This window comes from Mus pahari, chromosome 4, assembly GCF_900095145.1.
Source record: "Mus pahari chromosome 4, PAHARI_EIJ_v1.1, whole genome shotgun sequence".
Lineage (NCBI taxonomy): Eukaryota > Metazoa > Chordata > Mammalia > Rodentia > Muridae > Mus > Mus pahari.
This window is the reverse complement of record NC_034593.1, coordinates 3,787,944-3,811,904: the sequence shown is the minus strand read 5'-3', so window position 1 is coordinate 3,811,904 and position 23,961 is coordinate 3,787,944. Positions and strand designations below refer to the sequence as shown.

The window sequence follows — 23,961 nt, the reverse complement described above, 5'->3', positions numbered from 1 at the left end:
CTATAGGAATCCAATATTTGATTTAAGATTAAATAAATAAATATATTTTGTTCAGTGTTACTGGGTGTTCAGAATATAAAATAGAATATGAAGAGGAGAAAACACAACTCATCCCATTTTTTTCAACCTCCTACAGATTGTGTTATTAATTTATTTGCTTAACAATTTTCTTTAGGAGAGCTTCATACCTGAGTGATGCATCTGTATCACTCCTACCCACTTCTCCCCTCCAAGTGACCTCACCCTTTCCCAATTTTGTAGATGGCTAATTGTAGTTATCAACCTGACTATACCTGCAATCAACCAAAACTTGAGAGATTTTTTCTTCTTTCTTTCCTTCTTTCTTTCCTTCCTTCCTTCCTTCCTTCTTTCTTTCCTTCCTTTCTTCCTTTTTTACCTTTTATTAAAAATAGATTCTTTTCTCATACATACATTCTTTTCTTTCCTGATACCAGTTTCCCCTCCTTCTATTCCTCACAGTTCCTCCCCACCTGCCTTCCCATCTGGATTCCCTCCCTTAATGTCTCTCATTAGAAAAGAATGGTTTTCTAAGAGATAAAATCAAATAAAACAAAACATGACAAAACAAAAATTATCACTGCAAAATTGGACAACACAACCTAACATAATGAAAAGAGCTCCAAGAGACGTCACAAGAATCAGAGGCTCACTCATGTACACAATCAAGAGTCCTATAGAAATAGTAACCTGAAAGCTACAATATATATGTAGCAAACCCTGGTGCAAATCCATGTCTGCCCTATTCTCGCTGCGTCAGTCACCATGACTTCGTATAAGTTCCGTTGATTTAGGGATCCTGGTTCTCCAGGTATCCTCCATACTTATATCTAGTTCTTAGCGACTCAAGCAGTATCAGGTATGTGTTCATTTTGTGGAGTGGGCCTTAAGTTAAATCAGACATTGGGTGGTAAAAATATGTTCTCATTTTGCAGGCTGCTGTTTTGTCCTAGTGTTATCTTAAGAAGCATTTCAGTTTCATGAGTTTCCATTAATTGTTAAACTTAGGGCCTGTGCTATCAGTGATCTGCTCTGGAAATTTTCTTCTCTGCCAATAGTTCAAAGTTATTGGTTCATTGTATCTTCTCTTATGGTAAGATATTTAATCCAGTTGGACTTGAGCTTTGTGCAGAGTGATACATATGGATTTATTTGCATTCTCCACATGCAGACTTCCAGTTTGACCAGCATCATTTGTTGAAGATACTTTCTTTTCCGCTATTGTGTATTTCTGGCCTCCTTATAAAAAACTAGAATTTATGTGTGAAACTTCAGTTTGATCCCATTGATGAACTTGTCTGTTTTTATGCTAATACCATGATGTTTTTATTATTATACCTTTATAATGCAACTTGAAATCAGGAATGGTGGGAAGTTCTTTTCTTGTTTAGGATTGTTTTTAAGCTATTCTATCTTATTTGTTGTTGTTGTTTTTACATATGAAGCTAAGATTTTCCTTTCAAGACCTATGAAGAATTGTATTGGAATTTTGATGGGGATTGAATTTCTAGATTGCATTTGGCAGAATGGCAATATTTCTTTGGTAATCCTACAGATTGTGAGCATGTGAAACTTTCCATTTTCTGATATATTTTTTAATTTTTTAAATGATTTGAAGTTTTAATCATAATTTTTTTTTTTACTTGCTTGGTTAGAGTTACACAAAGATATTATTTGTGGCTACTACAAAGTGTTATTTCCCTGATTATTTTTCTCAATCCACTTGTCAATGTATATAGGAGAGCTACTGTTTTGTTTTTATTTTCTTAGTTATTTTTGTATTCAGCCACTTTGCTGAAAGTGTTTATCAGTTGTAGGAGTTCCATGACGGAACTTTTAGTGTCACATGTATATCTTATCATCTGCAAATAAGGATATGTTGATTTCTCTCCACTTTGTGTCTCCTTGATCTCGTTCAGTGGTTTTATTGCTCTAGCTAAAACTTCAAATACTCTATTAAATAGATATGGAGAGAGTGGGCAACCTGTTGTCCCTGGTTTTAGTCAAATTGCCTTGAGTGTCTCCCCATTTAACTTGATATGGGATTGCTGCAAACCATCTTTATTATGTTGTGATATTTTTTCTTTTATCTTTCATCTCTCCAGGAATTTTATCTTGAAGGTGTGTTGGATTTTGTCAGAGGCCTTTTCTGTACCTAATGAGATGATCATGTGAATTTTTCTTTCAGTTTGTTTATAAGTGGATTACCTGTGTTTACTTTTGTGTATTGAATAATTTTTGCATCTATGAGATGAAACCCACTTGATAATGATGGATGATCTTTTGGATGTATTCTTGGAGTTAGTTTGCAAGTATTTTATTGAATAGTTTTTCCATGAGAGAAATTGATCTGCAATTCCATTTGATGGGTGTTTATGTGGTTTGCATATCAGGGTGAATGTGGCTCCATAAAATGCATTTGGCAATATTCCTTCTGTTTCTATCTTGTGGTATAATTTGAGGAATATTGCCATTACATCTTTTTTGAAAGTCTGGCCCTGGTTCATTCGTTTGTTTGTTTGGTTTTGTTTTTGTATTATTTGTTTGTTTGTTTGTTTGTTTTACTTGTTTCTTTTTTTGTTGGGAGACTTTAATGGCAGCTTCTACTTCACCAGGGATGTAAGTCTGTTTAAATTGTTTATTTGTTTATGATTTAACTTTGGTAAGGGGTACCTATAAATATAATTAGAGAGATTGGCTTAATAGGATGATTTGTGATGGACCTTAGTCTGGACCACACCTTCTAGTTGCAGCCCAAAGAAAAGCCCATGGATAAAGGAAGCTTTCTCTTTTCCTGCTTGCCCTCACTCTCACTAGCAAGTTCATTTACCCTGTTATATCCAAGTTTTTCAGGATTCCAATGGAGACTGAAAAGCAGCAGCAATCGAGGAATCTTCCCAGACTCCAGCACCAGACTGGAGTTCCAGAAACATCCATTCTCATGGTCTGAATAACTACTAGATTTTTGTCCTGTCCCTTGTGGTACAGCCATTGCTGGACTACACAGATTATATCCTATGGGTCAGTCTAATAAATCTCCTTTAATATCTCTTAACTTTTATGCTTTAGAGAATCCTGATAATATACACAAGTCCATTTTGTATTACTTACATGTACTGGTATCCAGGGTTAGAAACCTGTGATAGAAAGGCCATTTGGGAGCTTGTCCCTGTAGGAAATTAATTCTCCTTCTCTGCAAGCATTGTCTCTTCATCTAAATGCAGAACATTGTGTGATTTCCTCCCATCCATACTGGTAGTCAACAGGTAGTGTTGCAGTATGGATCTTGTTCAGGCAACTAAATTTATGGGTGCTTATTTTACAACAGAAACCCTTGTGCTCCAGCTCTCATAATCATTTTGCCTCTTATTCCACCATTCCCCAGAGCCTTACATGTAGAAACCACAGTGTAGATGCATGTGATGATATCTAGCATACTGGGATAATAGTTGAAGATACAGGGTAAAGGATCTCAAGACAGAAGATTTTAATAAACTCAAAACCATACACATACTAGGTCACATGAGTGACATTTTTCATAGCGTTCGCCTTATATACAGAATAATTTCCATGATGACCATTCTGCAAACAATTGTACAATGTCTCCTTGATGAAAATATGCAAATATTATATGACAATGTCAGTTACTTGTGGTGAGTCCCAACATTCTTACTGTTCTTTGTAAGCTATTGTTAACATATATCTACAAAGAGCAAAGAGTTCGCTAGAAGATAAAATCTGAGCTAAAATATTTTGGTTTACATCCTAACTCTATGCTTTCTAAAATCAAAGATTCAAGTATATTCATTTTTCTTTGGGCATGATTCTCTGCTGTATATTGTAGAGTTGTACATGAATATTCACATATGACATACTAAATAGATGCTGCTACTATAATTATTAATCAAATATCCTCTGTAATTCCCTGATCATATGGCTTCATTGATTTGGATATGAGGGGTAGTTAATCATCATGGTAAGTGGGAAATGAGTTGTTGCAGCCAGGAATCAGAGAAGAGGGGGTGGTTGAAAAGGAGGTCAATTCCCAACACCCACATGGTTGTTCACAAGTGGCTGTAGCTCCAGTCTTATGGTAACTGAGAGATTCTTCAGGCCTCTGTACAATGCCTGCATGTGGCTCACAGATATGCATGCAGTCAAAATACCCACATAGTATATATATATATATATATATATATATATATATATATATATATATATATATACATATACATATACATATATGAGGAAATGTTCTTTTATTAAGACATAATGTATGTATGGTGAAAGGAGTAGTGAGTATGTGTCTGTGAGTATGAGTCCCTACAGTAACTTGAAAAGCAAGATTACAGGCAACCATGAACTCCCTGATCTAGGCACTGGGAACAAACTTGGTCCTCTGGAAGAACAAACATGTTCTGTTGAAGACGAACCCATCTCTCTGGCCCAGGAATTCTTAACTATGGTTCTCACACACAGCTTGAAAATCTTCATGTTATGTAGATCAAGAAATTCTTTTCTAATGTGTAAGTTGACTTTAATATTATGGACATGAGATTTTTTTAGCCCATATAAAAATCCCAGTGAATTGAAGCTTTCACCCTAATAAGTATAGTACCAAATGTTCTGTTAGTTTCTGGGAAATAAATATTGCATTATCTTGGAAAATAATTGGGAAGGTACAATTAGTGATGGCCTCTTCCATTGACAGCTATTAGATTAAATCTAAATATTTTTAGGATGTGAGTACCTCTCTGTAATGGTTATTTTTCTATTATGTTACTTAGGCATATGTTTTCAGAGGAAGGGAAGATGCAGAAGCACGTGACAAATATGTCTGCAGGAGCAAGAAGCTGAGAAAGCATGCCATCCTATGCAGACATCAATGCAGAGGTAAGGAATTGCAAGCTCAGAAATCTCAAAGTTCACCACCTTCACCCTTTAGTGACGTGCTGGAGAAATAGCTCAGCAATTAAACACACTGGCTGCTCATCTCTAGGATGCAGGTTCAATTCCTGGCACCTGCATGGTAGAACACTACCATTTTAAATTCCTGTTCCTGGGGATCTAACACCCTCTTCAAAATTCTGCAGACACACAGGATACATGAATATACAGGAAGCCTAAATACCCATACACATAAAATTAAATAGTAAAAGTAATTCAGTGCTTACACATGGAAGCATACTTCCTCCAGCAGGAATCACCTCCTAAAGCTTCCAAAACTTTAAAAGCAAAGCCACCAACCAAGGAACAAGTGTTCATGTGTGTGTCATTTCTTTCTGCCAAAGTAGCACATCAGATTCAATACTTAGGATTGGTTCACCGGAATCAATGTATTTACTCTAAAAGTTCATACACTTTAAAAGTTCATTTTGGAGTAGAATTTCATTCATTTCTAGTCCTTTCACATATATCTTTCTAGATTATCCTGAAAATTGACAATGATTATTATGTTTGGTGTAAATCTTATGAACAGCTATCTTATAAGGCAATTATACCAGGAAATGTTGCTAAGGAGTCTTCAATAAGCTGGGCTCCTCCGACATGGAAAGAAGGACAAACTGCACCTTCAAATAGATGTGGAGTTCTTCAGAAGTTCACTAACAACTGTCTACACCATCCCAAACACTACTAATTTGAAAATCAGGGTCCCAGCCCTTCCTAATGGATATTTTTCCATTCACACATGATAATGAGACTGTGAATTTACCTTCTGCAATCAATATAAATAAGTTTTGTTTCTGCTCATTTGGTGACATTGCCAGAGACCTTCGAAAAATAAGGGACTGGCAGCTTTACATTTATCATAGTCATTTTCTGGATATTCAAATGTTTCTTCAAAGTCTAAAGATCTGAGATCTCGTTTTCTATCTGAACCCCTTCCTTGTACTAAGGAGTTACTACCTCGGTGGCTTTGGAATCTTGGTAGTCATAAGAGTCAAACACAGCAGTCACTCCATCTTGAAAATACTTAAGAGTGCTGTTCTTTCACAAACACTTCACTGCACTTAACTTTAGATGGGAGGTGTGCTCACCTGCTCAGGAATGCTGTGTCGTGATTAATGTGGTCCTCATTTCCATCCAGAAAAAAACCCTAGACCAATCCTTAAGGATAATACAAACATTTCAAAGGACAAACAAAAATATTCAGGACAAAATATTTATAAGGCTTTAATATATATAATTAATGCTAGAAGTAAAGCATAACTTCTTCAATTACTAAGAAGACCAACTACACAAGCAAAAATGAACAAGGCCACATAAACTGCCAACTGCACATGAGACAATAGCCAAAGGATGTATGGTCATTTGATTAAGTAGGTACTTAGTCTTTAAGTAATAGTCCCTTTTATTCTTATTTATTTGCTTTAAGTTTTTATTAGATCATGTTAATGAGGTTTATTCTAGTTAATATCTGTTCAGTAAATTTTTCTTTGTCATCCTTTTTATCCATAACTTGGTGACCTTATATTACCTATAGCTGATGTTTTCTCAATATAATGTCACTTTTTTTAATTGTGAAAAATGACAAACTTATATTTACTACTGTTATAATATGCACTCTATTCACTCTGATTATTTATTCAGTTGGAACTTTCTGCCATTTTATTTTCTGCTTGCTATGTGTCTTAATGCCACGCCCACTCTAGTGGTGACTCACAACAGGTCTGAAAACCTGGACAGGAGTCTTGAGAAAAAGAGTCTCAAGGAGACTCAGCCTCCTGGAGTTCTGGCATTTCCAATGATCTATGTATACGAACCCTATCCGCATGTTAGTATGGTGTAAAGATTGAATTTTTACCATGGGTGAAGTTTCCACCAGTGTTCCAAAGCTCTAAAAGATTCCTTAAAGCCAGGAGCTCAGGAATTCAGTGAGAAGGTTACCTAGTCATTAACATTCTAATTCACTTCTAGTAAAGACTGGTGATAAAAATTAAGCATCATAAAGAACAGAGCCAAGCTCAGGGCAAAGCTTACCAAGGCCTAGGAAATAGGGTGGTTATGGCATTGCATTAGCAGAACCCCCCCCCCCAAAAAAAACAGGTTTTTCTGCTAGGCCCAAAGGAATGGCATAATTGAGGATTTACTGGGGACCCCTGTCAGTGGGGTTTAACTATTGACTAGCCTTGCACCTGGCTTCCTCCTCAAGCTGCCTGGTCCCACCCCCTGGTCTTTTCATGTATTCAACCCTTTTCTTGTGTCATTGTAACAATGGATATATCCTGCCCCACTTTTCTTGTTTGTTCTGTATTAATAATGTGATGCTCATTTTGATAAACGCATTCAGTTCTACACCCTCTCTCGTGTGAACTGTCTGTCACTCATTCGCCGAATGCTCGCTCACCTGCAACCATGAGACCCAGTTCCACACAGATCTGGGACCCAAGTGAGGCCCTCTGTGGCATCTTAATATATGATTCCATTTCCTTTAACAAAGGTCTAAAGACAAAGCATGAGGTTGTGTACATTTTTTCTTATTTTATTTCCTTATTCTATACTTTTAAAAAGTATTCATATAATTTATATTTTTGTGTATATGGCTACCCTAAAAGTCTCCTCATGCAGGTCCTCCCCCTTTTCCCCTCCTCTACTCCTCTGAGAAGGGGGAACCATCTCTGGGTATCACATCATTCTCCCCTCCCCGACACCCCAAAGATCAAGTCCCTGAAGGACTAGGTGCACCCTCTCCATACTGAGGCCAAACAAATGCTTCCTACTTAGGGGAATGGGATCCACATGGAGGCAACAGATCCAGGGTAAGGGAAAGGCCAGCAATTCCAGCTGTTGGGTCAGTTGTTGAGGAGCCAGCATGAAGATCAAGCTGTGCATCTGCTATATTTCTATAGGGCCTAGCTCCAACCTGCCCTAGCTCTTTGGTTGGTAGTTCAGTCTTTGGGAGCCTCCAAGTGTCCAGGTGCTACAGTCTTTCCAGTAGTGACAAGCGCCAACAGGCCCCAAAAACCTGGGCGCTGTCCCGAGGCAAAAGTTCAAGGAAACTCAGTCTCCTGGAATGGTGGCATTTTGTATAACGAATGTTCCAATGTCCTTGCTTTAGTTGGGAAACAGATCCATGTGCTTTCCCTTAATACATAGCCTTATCAGATTCTGGGTAGTCAGTCCTTGAGCTGACCCTTGGGTCTAGGCAGCTAGTCACTGCCCAACAAAGGAATTTATCACTCGAGGAAGAAGGAAGTTTGTGATCTAAAAGGCACCAGGGTGGATACTTAGAACCATAGGTAGCTGAGTTACACCCATACACTAGCATTACAATGGCCTAAGGGGAAGGTGGACTATAGGATCTTTGACAAGGAGATTAAGCCCTTGCCCCCAGCTGCTGACTTTGAATTGTCTTTAGGTGAGGCTGTCTTTGATCCCAGTTGTGAACATTTTATGTTATCCCAGTTGTTTCCTGCCAGCCCTTCCAGGTTTGCATTCCTCTGTTTTTGTGTACTTACTTCCCTATTTTCTTCTGTATAAATAGTCTGATGCTCAATTTGACAATTTGCATTCAGATACCACACTCTCTTGTGTCCGTGTCTGTTTGTCACCCCTCATTCGCCGAATCCTAGCTCACCTGCAACCAGAGACCCGTTCCCCACAGATCAGGGACCCCAGAAAAGTCCGTCTGCGGCATCCAGGTTAGTTGAGTCTGTTGGTCTTGCTGTGGAGTTCAATCCTTTCCCTAACTCTTCTATAAGACTTGCTGAGCTCCATCTAAAGTTTGGCAGTGGGTCTCAGCATCTCTTTCCAATGTCTGCTCGGTGGAGTCTCTCAGAAGACAGTTATGTTAGACTCCTGTCTGCAAGCATAACAGAATATTATTTATAGTTTCAGGAACTGGTGCTTACCCACAGGATGGTTGGGTTCTCAGGTTGGGCCAGTCATTTGTTGGTCATTCCCTTAGTCTCTGCTCTACCTTTGCCCCTGCACAACTTGGAGGCAGGACATATTTGGGGTGGAAAGTTTTGGGGGTAGATTACTGTTGTTATCCCTCCACTGAAAGTCCTGTCCGGCTACAGGAATGGACATTTCAGGATCCTCTCTCTCACTACTAGGAATCTTAACTAGAGTCTCCCCCATAGATACCCTGCCCCCACCTCTGTCCCTGCTCTCTGGTACATCCTAGAGATTACCCAGGACCCCCTGGAAAATTCCCTCTCTGTCTGCCCTGCTCTCCCTACACCTGACTCCCCTGCTCACCCACTTTCCTCCCTATCCCCTCTCCCATCAGTTCCCTTCTTCCATTCTCTGGTACCTATTTTGTTTCTCCTTCTGAGAGAGGTTCAACTATGGTCCCTTGGGCCTTGTTATTTGGCTTATTGTGGTCTGTGGATTACAGCGTAGTTATCCTATACTTTATGGCTAATATCCACTTATAAGTGAATACATACCATGCATATCTTTTTGGGTCTGGATTACCTCACTCAGGATGATAATTTCTAATTTCATCCATTTGCCTGCAAATTTTAATAGTTGAGTAGTATTCCATTATGTAAATTAACCATATTTTCTATACCTATTCTTCAGTTGTGGATCATACTAGTTGTGTCCAGTTTCTGGCTATTACAAATAAAGCTGCTATGAACATAAGATGCTTTGTGGTAAGGTGGAGTATCTTTTAGGTATTTTCCCAGGAGTGGTATAGCTGTGTCTTGAGATACAAGTATTCCCAATTTTCTGAGAAACTGGCCAGATTGATTTCCAGAGCGACTGTACAAGTTTGCACCAGCAGTGGAGGAGTTTTCCCCTTTCTCTACAACCTTGCCAGCATCTGAGTTTTTGATCTTAGCTATTCTGATGGTTGTAAGGTAGAATCTCAACATCATTTTGAATTGCATTTTCCTGATGACTAAACACATTAAACATTTGGGGGGGGGTTGTTTGCTTGTTTGTTTGTTTGTTTGTTGCCATTGGAGTTTCCTTTGTTGGGAATTCTCGTTTTAGTTCTGCACCCCACTTTTTAATTGAGTTATTTGGGTTTTCATGTCTAACTTATTGAGTTCTTTATATATTTTGGATATTAGCTCTCTTCTAGCCTTTAGAGTATTTCTGTTTTCCTGCCTACAGAATTAATCATATTATTTTACTCTGTTTATAATGTCTCCTTTCTGTTTCATTTTACTGAGGAATTTTATGCATGTCATATTTTGTTTGCTAAATCAACACAAGTAGTATAATCTGAACTTCAAACCAATGTGGTTACAATTTCTTGGCAGAAATGTTTTTGTTATCTGTTTGCTCACTGTTTGCACAGCCAACACAAACATGCATCCCTGTCTTTTACCTTTATCCACAGGACATTTCTCTGATGTTGTGACTTCCACCTTAGCTTATTAGCATTTTTTATTTCCACTGTGCTCAGGAAATTCTCTTTGTCTGAGCCCAAGACCGACCTCTTGGGAAAACTTTCTGTTTTGATTTATTCTGTAGAGAAAACTAGGTATTTCAGTTCTATTTCCCAATCTATTTTCTAGCTTCTTGGTTTTTAACCCTCAGTGATGCCCTTATATTACAGTTAGCACTATTTAAGTGGTCCATTCCATTTTTTTCCCCAAGAAATGGAATTTGAGACTACAAGAAAGTTATTTGTGAAGTTCTATATTTATTATTATTACTTTCATTTATTCATTTGGGGTTTAGGGTCATATGTTACACTACATATGCAAAGGTCAGAGGACAACTTGAAGGATTTGCTTCTTTCCTTCTTCCTGTGCATAGAACTCAGCACATCAACTTGATAGCAAGTGTCTTTACCCAGTAAGCAATCTTCATGGCCCAAAGGGGGAATTTTTGAGCTCTTTCAAGTTATCTGATAGAAAAATCTCCATTGCTTAAAATTAAGGTAGTCTCTATTCTATATTATATAGTGTGGGCTTCTTTTTAAATAATAATTGACTTATCTGTTTTAACACCGACTTTACTTCTAAAACCTGCCTCTCAACACAGGTTCCTCATTCTGAGTACTGTAGTGACTGATGTTCATTGCCATGTTGAGATGCTAAATAAGTTCCTTGCCATTAGGCATGCACTTCAGCATGTTCAAGAGAAACCCAAGCATGTGATTTGTCTTTTATTCAATTCTGTAAGGGTTAGCAGAGTTTCTACAAGATTCCCTAATGAATTTATTCTTAAAATATTGATCTTTATTCTAACCCATGATATGCCTATAAAATTCAAGAAGGATAAAGTTGTTTACAAGACTCTGGATTGAAAATTTCTAATTAAAATTTGGCCCTCAAATTGCTTTGTTTCTGTAACAACACATTTAGCCACTCAAATTTCAAAATAGTTTGTTTTTCTTATGTAATTATTTGGACATAGTCCCTTATCACTAAACATTTTTCTCATGATTATTTGCAGTCAAGAACCTTTTCTAAGCATTCTGCATGTCCCACTTTACCCCATTTCATAGCAGAACTGAAGCTCCATGGTCACCTTTCAGTAGATAAGAAAAACTGAGATTCATTGTATTAATGCATGGGACAAATTGGCTTCCTAGGAAGAAGTCTAGATTAGTGAGGGGAAATCTCAATCATTACTATGGAACTGTTGAACTTTAGGGGGAAAATATGCCACAAAGTGTTTGGTTTAAATAAATCTTGTGGTACATGCTATTTTAAATATGCAGTGGTTAACCAAAATATTATCCATATTTACCTCATTGCAAATTTACTTCCATTTTTAGTAAGTTTTTTTTTTTTTTTTTTTTTTGAGACACAAAAAACTAAGGAGCACATCTAATGTAGTTTGGTAAGTAAAGGAGTTAAATGTTAACTTGTAGCAGATGAGTTCCAGGGTATAGGTTGCTACTATTTTGCTACAATTGGGAGAGCACAGGCTAGCCTATGCTGAGAAGGCACCAGGAGTAATACTTCCTCATATGCCTCACAGCCTTGAGAGTTCTAAACTTTGCATGTGGCTCATCTCATCAAGAGGAACTATGCTTTATGCTCTTTTTCTCAGGCTTTAAAAAAATGTATCACAAAAGATGAAAAGCACCGACTCCAAGTCAAGTCAAAATTAATGCTTGAAGCGTTTTTTTCCACTGCGACAGATTTTTCTACAAAACGCATTATTTATTTGTGAGATTGAGGCAAACCTGGGACGCTTGAGTGAAACATATTCATAGTTATTAAATTTGAAATAAAAGTATAAAAACATAAACATCAAGTGGTTGATTTCTACAAAACACTTGTAAACATGAGCTTAATTACTGTCTTATCTCATAGATCCTCATAATTCATGAGAGTTGTTTATTTTTCAGTAAGTGAAATAAACCATATTGGTGCAATGCACTATTAGAAGTACAATGGGTATGAAATTCTGTTGTAATGTCTTTTTGTTGTTGTACTTATGGTTTTGGTTTTTGATGTTGTTTTGTTTCATTATTTTTTTGGTTTTGTTTTTCAACCTAGTATCATCTTTAATGAAGCTGTTCCCAATTACACAGGTCACATGATGAAAAGAAGATATAAATTAAGAAAGAAGGTGAGTTTTGTACTTAGTACTACATCAGTTACACTACTGACCTTGAATTGTTATTCAAGTCACAAGACACGACATGACTATGCTGGCCATTTAAAGTCTATTTCAATTTTTATTTATATTTAACCAAGATTAAACTCCACATATCCATGTTTGGAAGTAATAGTTTCTCCACATAGATTACACATCTACAACAAAATAGACCTTTTAACAGAGCTCTGGCACCCATCATTTTACCCAAATCACAAATCTTAATTTTATCAATAATGTTATAGCTGGCACAGTGTAAATTTGAATGTAAAGACTGTGAAAACGCTTTTCCTCTTTGCAGCAGAATTAATAACAATAAAGTTGTTCATAAAATGAAAAGATCCTTTGAATGCAAGGTACATGGATAAGTCCTTCAAGCATGAGTCCCCCCTTCTTTGAAAGGGCTATTCATGCTGGGGTAAAGTCATATGAATGTAAGGAGTGTGGAAAAGCTTTTATTCACTGGGCAAGCCTTTTTTAATATTGGAAAATTTGTTCTGTGGAGAAACCCTTTAAGTGTTCTAACGATCTTTTAACTATAGTTCCTTAGGACTGTTTCTTTATTAGTCAAGGGCTGCCCCCAGTGGCAGGCTGAGGAGGCAGCATTCAAGTGTCTGCATTAGAACAAAGCATGAATCTGAGGCCACACATACACACGCACACACACAAAACTAGGTCTTCAGCTGTGTCTGAAGGTATAGTCAGGTAATGCAGGAACCACAAGTGCTGATGAGATTCAAAAAAAACAAAACAAAACAAAACAAAACAAAATTACACACTGAAGGGCCTGACCTGTACCACAGGTATCTTTGATGACAAAGAGAAAAAACTGGCCCAGGGACCAAGCTCCCTTAAGTGGGAGGCCTACTGACTCCGTTTGTGGCTCACAGAACATTATGATTTCTTAGGTTCCTAAGCAGGAAGGTAAATGAACTCATTTGGCTTCTAGAAGATTAACATTGACTGAGTCATTATACAGATTTGTTGGAGAACATCTGTGCTTTTACAGAAAAAAATCAAAACAGCAAGTTTATGTACTTCATATTTTTCATTATTTGAAAATAGCCTTTATTTACTCACATACCAAGCTACTTGTAATTATTATTCAGCTATGCAAATATCAAAGGAATACTTGGTCTAAAATGTTGATAGTCAGGTGGTGTCTTCATGCAAACATGGTAGAAGTATGGCACATTTGTGAGCAGTTTCAGGAGGGTAAGCAGTTAGAGAAGAAGGATGATGTCACTAATATGGACTTGGGATGGATCTATTTCACCTCTATTCATTATTCATATTTTTTCAACCGCAATAACGTTCTAGCAATTACAGTTAAACTCAGTTGACTTCAACTCAGGAAAGCAAGTTAAAATAGCTGGCTTTTACTTAATGCAGTGGGAGAGAGTGGCCTGCCGGCAGCTGTGGGAAGCAGGGGAAGACAATATGTCAACTCTGCAGTTTGGAGTTGGATCTGTTCCCAGATTTCACTCATCTGCTTTGTGACCTTGGGTAATTTGTTTAACCTCTGTACACAACAATTTTCACAGCCACAAAACAAGATTGGTGACATTACTGTGCAAAGAAAAGAACTTTGGGACACTAAAAGCTGCCTCTCCTTAGAGTTGGACTACCAAGGTAAGTAAGTGGTCTTATAACAAGAGATAGGAGATAAAAGGAAGTTCTTGGAGATAGTGGACATATTTGCCACCTTAACTACTGTGGTGAGAGTTTCACGATGCATGCATAAGTCTATATGAGGAAGGATGGAGGTGGGGCAGGGAGAGATCCTAGAAACCACAAGGACATGATAACTAACTGCCGAGGAGTGGTCCTAGGAGGTCTAGCACTCTCACTATGGGATACAGCCAGCTCTGCCTTCAGGAAAGGGTTGGATACTTTCCTTCCACATGTCATGTGCACATAATATTTGTGGAAAGTCTCTCCAACACTTGATTCTCTATGGGACAAAATGAAATTTTAGATAATGGAAAGAAACGACCTGAGAATATCATGTCACCCAATTTGTCATACATGTATTAGGCTGACATCACCAACTATGAAAAAGACTCAAAATTCTAGAACCCCAAGACTCCTCTTAAATATTTGATGATAAGACCTGGCCAGATAAGCAATGTATAAAAGTAAATAAATATGTAATGAAAGAGATTTGGTAAGCTCTCAATTTGGGGTTGCAGAAAAAAAAATATGAATAAGAATCATCAATTGGTAGGCTAAAAATATCCCAGAAAAATTAAAGCTAGAACCTAAGATGCATAGGATGAAAAGTCTCTTAAAGCAAGAGATTGGTGATTATCAAAAATTAAATTATATATCTGAAATATCATAAATACTCAAACTACAAAACAATCAAAACTATGAAAAAACAGTTTACTATATAAAAACTTTTAACCAAAATGATGTGACATGTGTAACAGGAAAAGATCTCAGGCACTTTCTGTATGAAACCCCTGGTGAAACCCAACAGCAGGAAATGGAATGCCCTGAGTTTTAAATTGTGAATCATAAAACTTATAAACTTACCACTTCAATCCTATTTCTTTTGGGGGAAAGCCATAGATTTGGAGGCTCCCTCTGGTGGTTGAATAAAATGTAATTTTGCATTAGCCATACACAGTTTAAATATAATAAAGACAATTTAAATGAATCCCCCTACTATATGAGCATCCTTTTCTTTTTCAGGAGGTGATAGCAATGAGGACAATGTGGTGACCACAGAGAGACAAACATAATGGAGCCTGTTCAACTCTGACTCAACATAACCACAAACAGAGGAAATGACTGAAAACAACCTGAAAAAAAATTAAAAAAGGAAGATAAATTAGTTAAAGAAAAACATGTTTAAAATGGACAAAATTCTAGAAAAAAAATGAGAAAATCATTCTGAGTCTAACAAAACCTGTGGCCTCAAAAACAATGAAGAGACTAACATTTTCATGACTGTATTCAATATGTTGTACAGTGTGTTATTTAGATGACTTCTTATATTACTGTGGAGCAATGATAGACTTTCTTTAAAAAGAAATCATCCTGTGAGGGTTTATTTAATGGGGATATTTATATATGCATACTTCTTTAAAAATTAACAAAAACTCATTCTCACAAAAGAATGACTTTGATTCATTCTCACAACTTTCTCCTTTCCACAGCAATGTGATGGACTATTTCTTTTCTTTCTTTTTCCTTTTTTTTTTCATTTATTTATTAGATATTTTCTTCATTTACATTTCAAATGAAATCCCCAAAGCCTCCTAGACCCTCACCTGGCCTTGCTCCCCAACCCACCCTCTCCTGCTTCCTGGGCCTGGTATTCCCCTGTACTGGGGCATATGATCTTCGTAAGAACAAGGGCCTCTTCTCCTATTGGTGGCCGACTAGGCCATCCTCTGCTACATATGCAACTAGAGGCACAGCTCTGGGGGATATTGGTTAGTTCATATTGTTGTTCCTCCTATAGGGTTGCAGAACCCTTTAACCCCTTGGGTACTTTCTCTAGCTCCTTCATTAGGAGCCCTGTGATTGATCCAATAGATGACTATGAGCATCCACTTCTGTATTTGCCAGGCACTGGCATAGCTTCACAAGAGACAGCTATATCAGGGTCCTGTCAGCAAAATCTTGCTGGGATATGTTGACAAGTAGTGTCTGGGTTTGGTGGTTGCATATGGGATGGATCCCCCAGGTGGAGCACTCTCTGAATGGTCCTTCATCCCTCTAAGCTCTGAAATACCCTTCAGGTGCTTCTCAGACCTTCGGTATTTCTTAGTCGAGAATTCTTTGTTTAGGTCTGTACCCCATTTTTTAATGGGCTTATTTGAATTTCTGGAGTTCAGCTTCTGGAGCTATTTGTATATATTGGATATTAGTCCACTATCAGATTTAGGATTGGTAAAAATCCTTTCCCAATCTGTTGGTGGCCTTTTTGCCTTATTGACAGTGTCTTTTGCTTTACAGAAGTTTTGCAATTTTATGAGGTCTCATTTGTCAATTCTTGATCTTAAGCACAAACCATTGCTGTTCTGTTCAGGAATTTTTCCCCCTGTGTCCATATCTTCAAGGCTTTTCCCCACTTTCTCCTCCATAAGTTTCAGTGTCTCTGGTTTTATGTGGAGTTCCTTGATCCACTTAGACTTGACTTTAGAACAAGGAGGTGAGAATGGATCAATTCATATTCTTCTACATAATAACCACCAGTTATGCCAGCAACATTTGTTGAAAATGAGGTCTTTTTTCACTGGAAGGTTTTAGCCCCCTTGGCAAAGATCAAGTGACCATAGCTGTGTGGGGCCATTTCTGGGTCTTTAATTCTATTCCATTTATCTACTTGTCTGTTGCTGTACCAGTACCATGCAGTTTTTATCACAATTGCTCTGCAGTACAGCTTTAGGTCAGGCATGGTGATTCCCCCAGAGGTTCTTNTATCATTGAGAAGAGTTTTTGCTATCCTAGGTTTTTTTGTTATTCCAGGTGAATTTGCAATGTGCCCTTTCTAATTGGTTGAAGAAGTGAGTTGGAATTTTGATGGGGATTACATTGAATCTGTAGATTGCTTTTGGCAAGATAGCCAATTTTACTATATTAATCCTGCCAATCCATGAGCATGGGAGTTTTTTTCCATCTTCTGAGATATTCTTTGATTTCTTTCTTCAAAGTGATGAAGTTCTTATCATAACGATCTTTCACTTCCTTACTTAGAATCACACCAAGTTATTTTATATTATTTGTGACTATTGTGAAGGGTGTTGTTTCCCTAATTATTTCTCAGCTTGTTTATCCTTTGTGTAGAGAAAGACCATGGATTTGTTTGAGTTAATTTTATATCCAGCTACTTCAATGAAGATGCTTATCAAGTTTATGAGTTCTCTGGTGGAATTTTTAGAATCACTTATATATACTATTATATCATCTGCAAATAGTGATATTTTGACTTCTTCCTTTCCAATTTGTATCCCTCTTGACCTCCTTTTGTTGTAGAATTTCTCTGGCTAGGACTTCAAGTACTATATTGAATAGGTAGGGAGAAAGTGGGCACCCATGTCTAGTCCTTGATTTTAGTGGGATTGCTTCCAGCTTCTCTCCATTTACTTTGATGTTGGCTACTGCTTTGCAGTATATTTCTTTTATTGTTTAGGTATGGGCCTTGAATTCCTGATCTTTCCAAGACTTTTATCATGACAAGGTGTTGGATTTTGTCAAATGCTTTCTCAGCCTCTAACCAGATGATCATGTGATTTTTGTCTTTGTTTCTTTATATAGTGGGATGCATTGATGGATTTCCTATATCAAACCATCCCTGCATCCCTGGGATGAAGCCTACTTGGTCATGATGGATGATGGTTTTGATGTGTTCTTAGATTCGGTTTGCAAGAATTTTATTGCATATTTTTGCATCGATATTCATAAGGGAAATTGGTCTGAAGTTCTCTTTCTTTGTTGGGTCCTTATGTGCTTTAAGTATCAGAGTAATTGTGATTTCATAAAATGAATTGGGTAGAGTACTTTCTGTTTCTATTTTGTGGACTAGTTTAAGGAGAATTGGAATTGTCTCTTCTTTGAAGGTCTGATAGAATTCTGCAAAAACCCATTTGGTCCTGGGCTTTGTTTGGTTGGGAGACTGCCTCTATTACTTTAGGGGATATGGGACTGTTTAAGTCATGAATCTGATCCTGATTCAACTTTGGTACCTGGTATCTGTCTAGTAATTTCTCCATTTCATCCAGGTTTCCCAGTTTTGTTGAGTATAGCCTTTTGTAATAGGATCTGATGATGTTTTGGATTTCCTCAGGGTCTGTTGTTATGTCTCCCTTTTCATTTCTGATTTTGTTAATTAGGATACTGTCCCTGTGCCTTCTAGTTAATCTGGCTAAGAATTTATCTGTCTTTTGATTTTCTCAAAGAACCAGATCCTGGTTTGGTTGATTCTTTGAATAGTTCTTTTTGTTTCTACTTGGTTGATTTCATTTCTGAGTTTGATTATTTCCTGCTGTCTACTGCTCTATGGTAAATTTGCTTCCTTTTGTTATAGAGCTTTTAGGTGTCCTGTCAAGCTGCTAGTGTATACTCTTTCTAGTTTTGTTTGTTTGTTTTTATGTTTGTTTGTTTGTTTGTTTGTTTGTTTTGGAGGCACTCAGCTATGATTTTTCTTCTTAGGACTGCTTTCATTGTGTCCCATAAGTTTGGGTATGTTGTGCTTTCATTTTCATTAAACTCTAAAAAGTCTTTAATTTCTTTCCTCATTTCTTCCTTGACCAAGGTATCATTGAGTAGAGTGTTGTTCAGCTTCCATGTGTNTGTTGGCTTTCTATTATTTATGTTGCTATTGAAGATCAGCCTTAGTCTGTGGTTATCTGATAGGATGCACAGGATAATTTCATTATTTGGATCTGTTGAGGCCTGTTTTTTTGACCAATTATATGTTCAGTTTTGGAGAAGGTGCCATAAGGTGCTCAGAAGAAGGTATATCCTTTTATTTTAGGATAAAATGTTCTGTAGATATCTGTTAAATCCATTTGTTTCATAACTTCTCTTAGTTTCAATTTGTCTCTCTTTATTTTCTTTTTCCAGAATCTGTCCATTGGTGAGAGTGGGGTATTGAAGTCTCCCACTATTATTGTGTGAGGAGCAATGTGTGCTTTGAGCTTTACTATAGTGTCTTTAATGAATGTCAATGCCCTTGCATTTGGAGCATAGTTATTCAGAATTGAGAGTTCCTCTTGGAAGATTTTTACCTTTGATGAGTATGAAGTGCCCCTCCTTGCCTTTTTTGATAGCTTTGGGTTGGAAGTTGATTTTATTCGATATTAGAGTGGCTACTCCAGCTTGTTTCTTCAGACTATTTGCTTAGAAAATTGTTTTCCAGTCTTTTACTCTGAGGTAGTGTCTTTCTTTTTCCCTGAGATGGGTTTCTGGTAAGCAGCAAAATGTTGGGTCCTGTTTTCGTATCCAGTCTGTTAGTCTATGTCTTTTTATTGGGGGAATTGAGTCCATTCATATTAAGGAAAAGAAATTGTTGCTTCCTGTTATTTTTGTTGTTAGAGTTGGGATTCTGTTCTTGTGGCTGTCTTCTTTTAGGTTTGTAGAAGGATTACTTTCTTCTTCTAGGGTATCATTTTCATCCTTGTGTTGGTGTTTTCCCTTTATTATCCTTTGAAGGGCTAGATTCCTGGAAAGATATTGTATGAATTTGGTTTTGTCATGGAATACTTTGTTTTTTTGAACAGATGTTGAGTTCCACTCACCAGTGATCTCAAGATCCTGGGAGAGCTAAGGTGCCTGCAGCATGAAGAGTCCCCACCCCCCTCTTTTTTTCTTTGAGAAAGGGTTTCTCTGTGTAGCACTGGCTGTCCTGGACCTCACTCTGTAGACCAGGATTTCGAACTCAGAAATTCACCTGCCTCTGCCTCCCAAGTGCTGGGATTAAAGGCGTGGGCCACCACTGCCCAGCTCTTTTTCCAGGGCTGCACAGAGAAACCCTGTCTCAAAAAACAAAATAATAAATAAAATAAAATATCAATTCCTAATTCATCACATTCTTATAGTATTGCATAAATCGATACATGTAGAACAATTATAGTGACTAGCATGTATTGAATGTTTAACAAAGGCCATCCATTTCATTATCTGTTCTCCCCTCTAGAATATATCTAAGTGTGTTCTTAGTGTTGGATGTTTTCACTATATTTGGTGGGAGTCATATATATGTGTCGAATAGACATGACCCTACCCATCACCTTTGGGCTCCTCTAACATGGGGCTGTTACACATACTGTACAGAGTTGGTAGGATTTAATGTGACAATGTAATATGGTGCCAGAACAATGCTGAACACATACTAATAAATCTCAGATCTCAGGACTTCCCATTGCTCCTGCTTCTACAGCAGGAACCTAGAATTCAACAATGGTAAGGGAACCTCAAGAGTCAGGGATCTATCTTCCCACCTCATACGATGCTTGGCTCCTGCCTGATCTTATATTTCCCAGGACAGTCTGCCCTGGTAAATGTTCTAAAGCAGACTTTAAGTTCTGGTGTGGGTAGGGGATCAGGACTGAGAGTTAAGTCGGTCACTTTGAAGCTAATGCAGTCTAATTGCCCGCATTTTGGTCTGTTCATTATTTCCACCATGTTCTCCATCTTTCCTCTGTGCCTTTGCTCAGTCTGTGCCTTTCCATAAGATCCTCCCTCCTCTCCTTCCTCTGCTCAGAGCTTAATTAATTTGAAGCTGCAAAACCAGATCTTCCTTCCCTTCTCTTTGACCTCCTGTACCTCGCTTTATCATAGCAAAGGTACAAGTTTTTATTCCTTCAAATCTCTATAATCAGAAGTAGCCAACTATTACCAGTTTGGGGAACTCCCACCTTTTCAACCTGCTTTTGTAAACAAAGTTTTATTGGAACACACACACACAAAGATATTTTTTAATTAATTAATTTTTTTTACACTCCAGATCTTATTTCCCCTACCTTGTTCACCCTCCAACTGTTCCACATCCCATAACTCCTCCCCACCCCCTGTCTCCATGAGGATATTTCCACCCCCAACCTCACCTGACCTCTAAACTCCCTGGGGCTTCTAGTCTTTTGAAGGTTAGGTGCATCATCTCTGATTGAACCCAGACCCAGAGGTCCACTGCTATATGTGTGTTAGGGGCCTCATATCAGCTGATGTACACTGCATGGTTGCTGGTCCAGTGTTAGAGAGATCTCAGGGGTCCAGGTTAATTGAGAATGCTGGGCCACCTACAGGGCCACCATCCTCCTTAGCTTCTTTCAGACTTTCCCTAATTCAACCACAGGGGTCAGCAGCTTCTGTCCATGGTTGGATGCAAATAACTGCATCTGACTCTTTCAGCTGCTTGTTGGGTCTTCTGGAGTAAAGTCATGCTAGGTCCATTTTTGTGAGCGCTCCATCCTCAGTAATAGTGTCAGGCCTTGGGACCACCCATTGAGCTGGATCCCACTTTGGGTTTGTCACTGGACCTTCTTTTCCTCAGGTTCCTCTCCATTTCCATTCCTGCAGTTCTTCCAGACAGGAACAATTATGGGTCAGAGATGTGACTGTGGGATGGCAACCTCCTCCCTCATTTGATGCCCTGTCTTCTTGCTGGAGGTAGGCTTTATAAGTTCCCTCACCCTACTGTCCAGAATTTCATATAAGGTCCCTCTCTTTGAGTCCTGAGAGTCTCTCTCCCTCCCATGTATATTCTGGTGGGTCCTCCCAACCTCCCACTTCCCTGGTTGCCTGTTTCCATTCTTTCTGTTGGCCCTCAGGGCTTCAGTCCTTTTCCCTCGCCCAAACCCAATACTGGATCAGGTACCCTTCCCCTTATCCTTCTCCGTCCCCTCCCCCTACCCCATCCACATTCCCTCCCATGTCCCACCCACTCCACTTGTGATTGCCTTCTTTTCCCTCACAAGTGGGACTGGGACATCCCCAATTTGGTCCTTCATCCTGTTGATCATTTTGTGTTCTGTGAATTGTATCTTGGGGATTTTATACTTTTTTTTTTCTTATATCCACTTATTAGTGAGTACATAGCATTTTGTTTCTGAGGTACCTCACTCAGGATGATGTTTTCTAATTCCACATATTTTCCTGCAAAAGACAGAATGTCCTCATTCTTAATAGCTGAGTAGTACTCCATTGAACTACATTTTCTGTGTCCTTTCTTCTGTCATGTGACATCTGGATTGTTTCCAGATTCTGGCTATCACAAATAAGGCCAGTATGAACATGGTAGAACTTGATTTCCAGAGTGGTTGTACGAGTTTGCAATTCCATCAGCAATGGAGGAGTGTTCCTCTTTTTCCACATCCTCCCCAACAAGTGATGTCACCTGAGGTTTTGATCTTAGCCATTCTGATTGGTGTAAGGGGGAATCTCAGGGTCACTTTGATTTGCATTTCACTAAAGTCTTTGAACATTTCTTTAGGTGCTTCTCGGTCATTTGAGATTCCTCTGTTGTGAATTCTCGGTTTAGTTCTATATCCCAGTTTTTTTTGATTGGCTTGTTTGGTTTTTTGGTGATTAGATTCCTGAGTTCTTTATATACTTTGGATATTAACCCTCTATTGGATGTGGGGTGTAGTACTTGAAGTGCTACCTAGAACAATAAGACAATAAAAATACACCAAGGGGATACAAATTGGCAAAAAAGAAATAAAGATACACTATTTGCAGATGATATGGTAGTATACATGAACAACCCCAAATATTCTACCAGAGAACTTATCCAGCTTATAAACAACTTCAGCAAAGTGGCCAGATATAAAATTAACTCAAATAAAACACCATCCTTCCTTTATACAAATGATAAACAGGCTGAGAAAGAAATTAGGGAAACAACTCTCTTCACAATAGCCACAAATAAAATATCTTGGGGTAACTCTAACCAAACAAGTGAAAGACATGTATGACAATAACATCAAGTCTCTCAAGAAAGAAATTAAAGAACAATTCAGAAAATGGAAGGATCTCCCATGCTCATGGATTGGCAGAATTAATATAGTGAAAATGGCCATCCTACCAAAGGTAATCTACAGATTCAATGAAATCCCCATCAAAATCTGAACACAGTTCTTCAAAGACATGCTAAGAGCAATTCTCAAATCCATATGGAAAGGCAAAAATCTCAGAATAGTCAAAAAAATTCTTAACAATAAAGAATAGATCAGGGAAATCATCATCCTTGACCTCAAGCTTTACTACAGAGCAATAGTGATAAAAACTGCATGGTATTGGTACAGAGGCAGGTTAACCAATGGAATAGAACTGAAGACCCAGAAATAAAACCACAAACTTACAGACTCTTGATCTTTGACAAAGATGCCAAAAATATACAATGGAAAAAAGAAAGCATCCTCAATAAATTATGCTAGTATAATTGGCTGTCTGTATGTAGAAAAATGAAAATAGACCCATATTTGTCACCTTGCACAAAACTCAAGTCCAAGTGCATCGAGGATTTCAACATAAAACCAGGTACACTGAATCTGGTAGAAGAGAAAGTGGGAAAGAGCCTTGAACTCATTTGCACAGGGGGGAAGTTCCTAAACAGAACTCCAGTGTCTCATGCTCTAATATTAAGAATTGATAAATGGGACCTCATGAAACTGGAAAGCTTCTATAACGCAAAGAACACAGTCATTACAACAAAGGTGATGGACTCTTAAGTGACCAATTTCCAAGGACAACTGGAGCCATGCTTCCCAAAACATTGATGGAACCTAGGAATACCAGAAATCTGTACCATAATCAGGGATCTTTATCACATCTCTATCCTCTGTTGATGTTTAACCAGTACTAAATGTAGAAATTGTGCTATTTCATCTACAGATTCAATACAATCCCCATCAAAATTCCAACCCAATTCTTCACAGAGTTAGAAAGGGCGATTTGCAAATTCATCTG

General features: G+C 38.0%; 1 long non-coding RNA gene across 1 annotated transcript in view; it reads right to left on the bottom strand.

Annotated features, from left to right (window-relative positions):
• The window catches only part of LOC110321007, an 88,696-nt gene that overhangs the window by 811 nt on the left and 63,924 nt on the right, over positions 1-23,961 (bottom strand). The window lies entirely within an intron of this gene.